The sequence below is a fragment of the Paramormyrops kingsleyae genome, chromosome 23 (assembly GCF_048594095.1).
Source record: "Paramormyrops kingsleyae isolate MSU_618 chromosome 23, PKINGS_0.4, whole genome shotgun sequence".
Lineage (NCBI taxonomy): Eukaryota > Metazoa > Chordata > Actinopteri > Osteoglossiformes > Mormyridae > Paramormyrops > Paramormyrops kingsleyae.
In genome coordinates, this window is record NC_132819.1 from 23402614 (window position 1) to 23411360 (window position 8747).

Below are 8747 nucleotides of genomic sequence, written 5' to 3' on the forward strand. Positions count from 1 at the left end.
AATCCTTTAATGTTGGATTTTCAATTTGTGTATAATTATTAATTCTCTCCTGACATTTACACACCCAGTGCTTAATTGAAGTCACCCAGCTGCTGTGGGGGGCAGCAGCGCTGGCGAGTGACGCGGGGAGGCAGGAAGCGAGACGGGACCGCCAGATCGCTCGTTACTCCAGCAGAATGGTACACCTGGGGTTCATCCAGGCAGGGGGGTCAGAGGTCAAACGCATTTGCTCAATAATTATTGACAAGCAGATGCCATGCACTAAATTGCACGCCGGCTCAAAAGAAGGATCTGTATTTTTTGGGGCAGGGCGTTCCACAGGATAATATAAACAGATTTAGAGCGGTCATTGTTTCCCTGGGACACAGCCGCTCGGGGGTGTGGTGGGGGGGGAGGTAGGAAGGAGAATGGGGAGTGTGGTTGGCGGGGTGACGTACGCATAAATGCATTCAGGCGCAGGAACGCAAAACAACGCCTCACTGCCGAACACTCTGTTTCACATTTCAGTCATCGTGGGGGGGGCGGGGGGGGGGGGGGTGTACTGTCACAGTTATAGATTAATATAAGAACCGTGCCCAATAAGTGATGGGACGTCTTCCTTTGGACGGGGAACGGATACATGTGACTGGGGGAGGGTCTAACTAAATGGTGGGGGGGGGGGGGGGGCAAGTGAAAGCGAAAGACAGCTGCTTCGGGGTCAGCAGGGGGGGAAAAGCCAGGGGAGCAAAACGGGCACTGGGTCAGGAGGAGGGCGACACCTGCAGCCCGGGGGGGAGTGTAGTCTGAGCGGAGCCACAAAACAGAGGCTTATTATTATTATTATTATTATTATTATTATTATTAGTGACTGGGTCCCTCTTACAGTAACCACCCTAACCACTTAGGTTTAATTTTAGATTTATCTCAAAATTTGAATTGTTGCTGAATGTAAAAAATACCCATCCATCCATCCTCTATACCATTTATCCAACCTCTGATCACCAAGAGCCTACATTCTATCCCAGGGCACAAGGCAGGTGACACCCTGGACGGGATACCGGTAACACTGGTAACCACTTTAAAAAAATGTACAATAAGATACGTGCCAGAAATGCAGAAGTCGGTGCTGACAAGAGCAGGCATTTCTGCCACTGAATGAATAACAGAGTGACAATATACCTAGTGTGCCCCTTCTCCCCCCCAAAAAAATATATTTTATTGGGTTCCAGGGGATGGGAGTCGCTCCTTTCCTGTTCGCGCACTGCCCCCCCCCCCCCAACCCTTCCCCCCGGAGCACGGAGGATGGGAATGGCAAACCTGGCACGAGAGCAGGACGGCCATCTTATCGAGTGCTCACATGTGGCCTGTGTGGCGATTAAGCCTTTTCCAATCCGCTGCTACATCCGCCTCAGTCCATCGCAGATATGGCACCGGTTCAGGCCAGCTGCGCTCCCCACCACAGGGTGGGTGGTGGAGGGGTGCTGGAATCGGGGGGGTTGGAAGGAAACAAAGGTAAAGGTGTCTCATCATGTAATACACAGGATATAACTTTCCTTAATCGCAGATCCCTACCTGTATGACAGGATGACTATTAAAAAAAAAACCAGAGAGCTTTAAATGAATTAAACATTATGCACTGTTTACGTAGCATCCTCTCATAACGTGCATTATCCCATAAGTCCATGATGTCCCCGTGGATGTGACAGGTCCATATTGTGTGCCTGGCAATAGACCAGAGCCTGGGTGCTGGCGAAGTTGAGGGCCCTGGCACGGGCTGGGCAGGGCGGTTTAGGATCACGCTGTCCCCAAATACCAAGATCCTATTAATTCCCGCTGTTCGATTTGAATTTTGAGTCACTCACAGGATAAAGGGATGAAGGACGGAGGTGCCGGGAAAAGCTTTAGCTTAAGCACCGATTTGTTGTGTCCCAGTTTTGCAAAAAATACATGTATACATGTAATGATAAATGGATATTTAAGGTACACGCACAAGCCCAAGAATAACGAATTTACATATTTGTTCATTTCTTTTCCGTTGTCTCATATGCGATATTATATGACAGTAACAGTCAGGGCCTCTTTTTCTGTGAAATGTTAAGTTGCGTTTTTATTAATTAGCGGTGCAAAACGATGGTTCATAAAACGATAACGGAAGGTCACAATTACATGGATAAAATACCATTCGTCTTTTAAACCACAAAACTCAGAACCCGAACGACTCGGCTGGTAATGGCGGCAGCTCCACGGAGACCGAACATAATTGGTACAATTTGGGGAAAGGCAGTTAACAGCGGCCATGTCGCCTCCGCTCGCCGGTGCCTCAGCACCTCCCTGGGGCTCGTCGGGCTCACGCACCTCATTGGTCGCCTGCGGTGACAGACGTTGCGCTCCACCAATCGACGCGTTTCATCACCTGGAGGCAGGGCAGCCCGCTGCCGGGGTCCCAGGGTGCTGGGGAATCGCTGTCTGTTCTGGAGCTATGACACAATGCGGGTTATGATCGAGGGAAAATATACCACATTAGAAGTAGGCAGAGAAGCGTAGTTCTGTCTGCTTAGCTGCGAAATGTCCACTTTAATCAGCACAAATAGGTTTGCCCCAGTTCTGGAAAGTGTAAGTTTTTAAATATAGATTAATAAATAGATAAACCCGGCTGCGTTTACATGACCTTTGACCCCGGAGTGCACCGGCGATTCCCGTCACTCAGCACGAGACGCGAGCTTCTTATTTGATTCGATACAAGGTTGGTATCGCTGATCGCAAAATTCAGCCCAGCCCCGACTATAAAGCTTACCTATGGGGGTGCCGATGGCGGTGCTGTGCTGGCGGATCGGTCGTTTAATTTCCCGAGTGTCCGGACCCGTTTTCTTTTCTCTCCCTTTATGGGCGGCCCTGCCCGGTAGTAGTTAACATCCTGCACCTTATAATAATTTAAACATTTGAGTGATCAAATCAAATAAAAAATATCGATGTTTTAACGTTAGGACCGATTCTCAAAAATTCAATTTCAGTTTAATTTAGTTTTATTTGTATAGCGCATTTTCACAACATTACATTATTTGTCTCAAAGCGCTTTACAGCATCCCCACCCACAGCCCTCAGTGAGCAAGCCAGAGGTGGCAGTGGCAAGGAAAAACTCCCTAGAAGGAAGAAACCTCGGGAGGAAAAAGAATCAAAAGGGGGAGCCCATCCTCCAGGGGCCGGCAGAGGAAATCAAATGAGCAAGATGGCGAAGTCCCAAATCACACTGATGAAAAATGAAAACAGTCAGATCAAATGAATCTATATTTTGACAGCATATGCAACACAGCCGCCGTGGAGGGCGTACCTGCAGGGTCGCGGTCACGGTCACGGCCGCGTTGGAGGACGTACCTGCAGGGTCGCGGTCACGGCCGCCGTGGAGGGCGTACCTGCAGGGTCACGGTCACGGTCACGGTCACCGCCGCGTTGGAGGGCGTACCTGCAGGGTCACGGTCACGGCCGCCGTGGAGGGCGTACCTGCAGGGTCACGGCTGCGTTGGAGGGCGTACATGCAGGGTCGCGGTCACGGCCGCCGTGGAGGGCGTACCTGCAGGGTCACGGCCGCGTTGGAGGGCGTACATGCAGGGTCGCGGTCACGGCCGCGTTGGAGGGCGTACCTGCAGGGTCGCGGTCACGGCCGCGTTGGAGGGCGTACCTGCAGGGTCGCGGTCACGGCCGCGTTGGAGGACATATCTGCAGGCTCACCCTGCTCCTGCTCTGCTGTTCGCCTGTCGGGTCGCCCATGATACCACAGTGTTGAGCCGTTGATTTGTATTTGTCGTCTTGACTGCCCTGATCTGACTTTGGCAAACCGTTTAGCGCCTCAGCCGGGCGGGAGGCGTTCCCCGACAGCTCTTCTGCTGCGAGGGGCACTTCACACTCAGAAAACGTTTCTTTTGGAAAAGAACATTAATGAATTATGTTGCTATATTAAAGTGCTTGCGGACAAGTGGTGATTGTTGGAATGATGAGAGCGTTTGGGGAGTTTCGTGTCCGCAGCATGTTAGGAACCGGTGAAGAGGATTACGTGCAGCATGGTGCTTTGGATGCCAATTACATGCCTGCTTTTGTAAACGCTGAACCGTACAGAGCAAGCTTGAGGGAAACGCTTCTTTTCCATACATATCCACACACGCGCAAACACTAGGTTTGTACTCAGTTGTCGATTCTAACATTTAATAACAAATTAGATTCTGTTTCAATTCACCAAACAATTCTCAAAATTAAAAAAAGCCAATTAAAGAAGAAGCAGAGTATGCGGGACATTTAAAACAAAACGCAATCAAGGATGTAATTGCGCATCTGTGTTTATGCACGTATTTTGCATAGTGCAAGACATGGGTGCTGCAGTTTGCATGCGCGTGTGTGCAACTGTTTGTGCCTCCACCTCCGCATGCTGTGACAGTACAATTCATGACAGGAGGCTGCAGAATCCATGACAAACCTACACATGCAGGATATAGACTTAGAGTGAGCTGAGGTTGTTCCCCTGGCCCCTGGCACCTGCAGAACACAGCATTCATCCTTTGGTGCTAAACCATTCCAGTGACATGTATATACTAATGAGATTGAGAGATTGTTTATATGTGTATATATGTGTATATACACACACACACAAACACCTCAAGTCAAAGGGGACTCTGAGCTTTTCTCCCAGAGGATGCATAATAAATTATTACATATTGATATGATGAACACAAACCACACTTTCAAACATAATTTTACTGAACTTTAATATGTTCAAATACCATTTTCACCCGAGTCGTCTATGCCTATATAAGTATATCCTTCAGATATACATCCTATGAAATCCAGTGTGAACAAATATACAATTGAAGTTATTCCTAATATAAATTATCTCTCTGGTTACTTATTCAATAGTACATACATACCCCTGTAATTCGGTATTCAGTAATGCCCCTGCCTCTCACAAAGCAGTCCGTCACTTGACCGACAACTTTATTTGTAATTCCGGGAACGATACTGCGGAACATATGGTTCTGAGAGCTTTTGTGTGTTTTTTTTTTCCTTTTGTGTCATGTCACAAATATCAAAAAGTTCTGGTGATTTTCCACACTTCGGTAACCAGGAGTGCAACTGTTTTATGGTGTTACAGACTGGCCACAGTTGCACCAATGTCAAATGACTGCTTAAAAAAACTGAATGATGAAAGGACAGAGCTATGTAAGTTCTTTTTGGAGACCAAGATTTGGATTCGACGTCTAAACACCTGTTTCCTTTTATTGCAATGTCCCGAGACCCCAGACCAAAAATCTAAATGAAACACCCTCTAAGAGGCTGAATTGCAGAAGCAGCCATGCTAAGCTAAGAAGTACGCCCTCACAGGAATGTGATTGGCCCAGAAACTTATACCTCTAACTTTCCAGTTCTATGAGAATTCATCTCATTGATTTCATTTACAAGTGTAGACAGTAAGATTAGCCAATCTGCTAAGAGAGTATTATTAGTAGTATTACTATGGTGATTGGTTATATAACCATCTTCTCACCGCTCATGCATGTCTGGGTCACGGCCAGCAGGGGGAGGCCTAGAGCATATTCCTGACAGCACAGGGCACAAAGTGGGGAACACATTGGGTGGGATGCTAGTCTATCACAGCGCAGGTATGCACACTAGAGACAAGTCTGAAACCGATTAGTCTAACGGCATGTCTTTGGACTGTTGGGAGAAAGTAGAGAACAAGGCAATAGTGCGAAGCACCATGTCACCCTATATATAGTAATAATAATAACTTTATTATCATTGGTTTGTTTAAGTGCACCCTTAAATGCGTAATGTGTAAGGTTCCACATTACAGCCTCTCCCAGGTTACGATGGGGTCACGTTCCGATAAACCTATTGTGAGGTGAAAATATCGTAAGGTGAAAATGCATTTTAATACAGTACACCTAAGCTAACAAAGCCTAGCCTATCTTGTAAACATGCTTACATTAGCCTGCAGTTGGGTAAAATCATTCAAACAAAGCCTATTTTATAATAAAATGTTGAATATCTTATGTAATGTACTGAATAATATACTGAAGGTGAAAAACATATACCCCGTTCAAACACATATACCCCATTCATACACATATACCCCGTTCAAACACATATACCCCATTCTGTGAAGCCTCCCATCTCCTGTGAAATTTCGGGGGCGGGTTTGGGTGGCACGTATACGGACGGACGTGGCATACACTCGCTCTCTCCCTCTTGCAGTGTGTGGGGGGGGGGGGCGGCATCGACTCAGCCCCCACAAAATCGCTGCGGAGCTGTGTGCCCCCTGAGCAGGTGACACTTGCGAAACTGATGGCACGGCGACAGAAGTGCGGCACAGAAGACGTCGGCTGCACGGTGACACGCCGAGGCCCTGGCCACAGACCACACCAACACAAACTCGGCTTTGACCTGTTTAACCTGCCTGTCGCCTGCGCAGCCAGCAGCCCTATCCCTAACCTGCCTGTCATCTGCGCAGCCAGCAGCCCTAACCCTAACCTGCCTGTCGCCTGCGCAGCCAGCAGCCCTAACCTGCCTGTCGTCTGCGCAGCCAGCAGCCCTAACCCTAACCTGCCTGTCATCTGCGCAGCCAGCAGCCCTAACCCTAACCTGCCTGTCGCCTGCGCAGTCAGCAGCCCTAACCCTAACCTGCCTGTCGTCTGCGCAGCCAGCAGCCCTAACCCTAACCTGCCTGTCGCCTGCGCAGCCAGCAGCCCTAACCCTAACCTGCCTGTCGCCTGCACAGCCAGCAGCCCTAACCCTAACCTGCCTGTCGTCTGCGCAGCCAGCAGCCCTAACCCTAACCTGCCTGTCACCTGCGCAGCCAGCAGCCCTAACCCTAACCTGCCTGTCGCCTGCGCAGCCAGCAGCCCTAACCCTAACCCCATTCCGCTGCCCTGTGCCTCACAGCTCTTCCACTACATGTGTCCACAAGGTACCTATTTATTATATATATATACTTATATATATCTCACATGATGTGCCATAATTGAGTTATCAGCTCTTCAAACACTAGAATAATGAAGACGTTTCCCTTCCAGAAAAAGAATGTCACTGTTGTTGTTTTCATGGATGCTAATCTCTTACTATTATTACAGACGTAGAGCGAGGCTTCGCGCCCGTATCGATAATCATTTTTATTTAAATGCGCTATAAGGCATGCATGCTTCTATTCCACAGTCCCACATCCTGCCATCCTTTAATGCTCCCATCCCCTCTGCCGCTTCATCCCTCCATACTGCTATTGTTTTATTTTCTGGAAGAAGCAGCCTTCTTTGATTGTGTCCAAATGGGCAGCCACGGGGGGGGGGGGGGGGGGGGGGGGGGCTGGATTTAACTCTGTTCTTTTCTAGACAGAGAGACAGTGAATAAATAACATCGCAGAAAATAAACTTATTATCGTGCTGGTAGATTAGGCTCTCGGCCTTAAGACTACTTTCAGTTTTTGCTCCTTCGGAATAATTCAGCCAATCGAGCTCAGGATTCGTCTCAGGCACCTTCCCCCGATTATACATGTGAACACACTAATAAGTCGTTCAACAGAAAAATACGAATTTGCATTTCAGTCCTGACCCTGAATGGCTTGCATTGGCAGGCCAGGTGGGGGTGCTAGAGGGCCCCTGGGAGGCGCTAATTAGCAGGAAGTGGGGTAATAGCAGCCCATTTTCTGCCATGGGGCATGTAGCCTTTCAACAGGCATCACAGCCAGCAGGCAGGGAGATGGCATTGCCTAACTGGCCACCCCTTAAAGGACTGCTCTCTGGGTCTTCGTTTGTGAACAGGGGGGTCTGTCACAGGATTATGTCGTTTGAGTTGGTGCCACGGCAGTGGAGGTGGGATGTGGGGCTGAAAGAAGGAGGGAAGCAGGGGGGGGGGGGGGTCGCTATGGTCAGGATCCTCAGGCATGAACAAATGCAAAGGCAGGCTGAGACAAGGAGAGAGGTCCTTGCTGACCCAGAAGCCTTTGTTAACTGGCTGTGTGATAACTCAAAAACTATTTACCACCAGATCAGGAGTTTAACACAAAATGGAGTCATTCCCAAACAGCACTAATAAATTTCTGTTAGAAAATATACTATTATCTCATTTTCTTCTAAACCAAATATGAACAAACCATATGCAACCATACATCATACAAATCTTCATCAATACAGAAATATATTTTATGACAGCTACCATGTACTGATGTTTATGCTTTTTCAAAGCAGAAAAATATTGCTGCTCCTCCTCAAATATTTTTAGACATCCCAAAAACCTAATGCTGCACACTGGGCATTTGCATAGAATAACCAACATATAGCACGTTATTTGCGTGTCTGAATGTACACTTGAGTAACGGTAATTACACGTGACACCAATTACTCTCTTACTTTGTATTAAATTATAATGGAAAATTCCACTAGAGAATCGGAGCCTAATTGTGTCTTAATTTGCATATGTTTGCATATTAATTACATCACAGATGAATAATACATTTCAGCAGATTTTTAATGCATGCATAAATAAAAAAGCAGAAAAATAAACTGCTGAAAAACTGGAAAGTATTACTTAAAGTGCTGGCCTGCATCACCTACTGTTTAAGTTTAGGTGAATGTCCTTAAACAAGCAGATTTATTAGCCCAATCATATATTATTTGTTGGCGTCGGCTTGGCGCAGTGATTATGAAACCTAATAAAGAGTGTTTGGGGTGGGCCTGTACTCAGCGGTATGCAGTACCAGCGCCTCTTTGTTTTTTTGTTCAGAGTACCAG

The 8747-nt window shown here is 47.5% G+C and overlaps 1 protein-coding gene across 1 annotated transcript in view; it reads right to left on the reverse strand.

Moving 5' to 3' along the window:
* Positions 1-2846, reverse strand: part of satb1a (SATB homeobox 1a) — a 65307-nt gene extending 62461 nt beyond the window's left edge. The window contains exons 1-3 of the mRNA XM_072705430.1: positions 2774-2846; positions 2335-2456; positions 1337-1460 (exon numbers count right to left, since the gene is read on the reverse strand). The gene's annotated coding sequence lies outside the window, so the exon portion shown is untranslated. The remainder of the gene's footprint in view (positions 1-1336; positions 1461-2334; positions 2457-2773) is intronic.
* Positions 2847-8747: the final 5901 nt, after the last annotated feature.